Genomic DNA, 1,909 nt, shown 5'->3' on the forward strand with positions numbered 1-1,909 from the left:
CAAAGCAATAGGGTTGCTAGGAGTTTTGAATTCACACGTCATAGCTCCATTGTCGGTATTCCGGTTGAAAACAATACGGGGACCAAGGAATGAACGAAGATGGCAAGAAGTATTATGATATCAAGAATTATTAAGAGGTGGTGAAATTCTCACCACATTCTTGACAAAAAGAGATGGTAATACTTCCGAGGTAAGGAAGATCAATTGCTGGACAGCAAGGAACTCAAGGTATAACACCAAACACGAACAAGCTTGTGTTGGTGGGAAGGCAATAAAGTGGTCAATGATAACACAATCATCAAGGGCAAGGATGGTATTTCTCATCATGAACTCGATTGATATCCTGGAAGAGCTCAGAACGGTCATGATGATCACGACACATTTGTCGAGAGATTCCATGAAGACGTAATCGATCAGTGATGACATCAAGTCAAAAGAATGATGAAGCTAGAGGTTATTGGAACCATAGGTACGACACAAACTCGAAACCAAGCTTGTTGTTCAAGGCGAAATGATATGACGATGAGGATCGACGTAAGGTTAGTACATCGTCGAAAATTGGTGCTCCGAGAATAAGGACCAGGTAGCACAGTTAGAATCGTCACGACAATGATATAGACAAACAGGCTAGGAAAGACGTGATCGGGTACAAACTCGTACTTATAGAAGCTTACCGAAGAGTTGTTGAACCGTAGTGCGGACTCGGTTCAGTTATCGGTGTCTTTGAGTGTTCAATAACTCAGAGCCCGCGAAAAATTGGAATCGGTGGGAAGGTAGCACTTGATGAAGAACTCATAAAAAGTTATGCAGTTCCATGATAATCTCGAGATACCAGGGGGGTAATACTCAACACAAGATCAAAGTAAAGGTTGGACTGGTGTATTGATCCATAGAAGACAATTGTTTTAACTTGTCCGAGAAATGAGATCAAAGAAGAACAATCATGGTCGGAACCACGGTTGCAAAAAGGCCAGATCTCAGATATAAGATGAACTTATACCAAGGGAATAATTGATTTTAAAAGAAGCTTCGATGAGAAGATGTACATCGTGTCCATGGGCATGAACGCAAAGTTCAAGGTCGACTCCCACTTCTCCAATGCATAACCTTTCATTCACTTCTCACATTCGATGAAGTTGCAGTGTTGAAATTTTATCTGGTGAAGCACCAGAAGAGTATGACTCGTGAAAACTTTCGGGTTCACACGGTTTAGAGAAGGCATATGTTCAACCCATAGGGGCTTCTTAGAAACATATACCACAAGTTTCAAGAGTAAATAACACAAGCCCAAAAGCAGAGCATGGTTGGCCAAGCAGAGGATACAACTTAACAAGGGCATTATGTATCAGGGGAAGAACTCACAAGGTGATCAAATGTGAAGGACACTATCGGATAACAATCCAACAAAGGACTTGATGGTCCACAAAGGATCTGATACGAGTATCGGTACTCAACTAGAGGAAGAAGAATGCAAGGAGATCAGATTATAGAAACAACTGACTAACTCAATTGTCCAATGCAAAGGAATTTTGATTTCCAAATCAAGGGATCAGAAGTAATGCACTGATTAGGGATGGATAAGTTGAATAGCCTTATGGTACAATCAACGACAATTGGATTGGTCGAGAACCAATTCCAGTTAAAAGAATGGCAGCTCAGCCGGAAAAGTAACTTATAAGGATCAAAGATGATTGCGTGCATTCGCAAACATATTGAGTCAACAGACTCAAAAATGATAATGACAAGGAATGTCAATAAGACTACGAGAGTTATGGGATTAACCATAAGGCAAGCAAGCAAGAATTTCAAGAGCCAAAGGCTCCAGAGGATTCTCGGAAGAACGAATATTATTTGAAGACCTTTGTGAAACACAAGAACAACTGGGGATGAGCGGATACTCGGCAAGCGC

The sequence above is a fragment of the Triticum dicoccoides genome, chromosome 3A (genome assembly GCF_002162155.2).
Source record: "Triticum dicoccoides isolate Atlit2015 ecotype Zavitan chromosome 3A, WEW_v2.0, whole genome shotgun sequence".
Lineage (NCBI taxonomy): Eukaryota > Viridiplantae > Streptophyta > Magnoliopsida > Poales > Poaceae > Triticum > Triticum dicoccoides.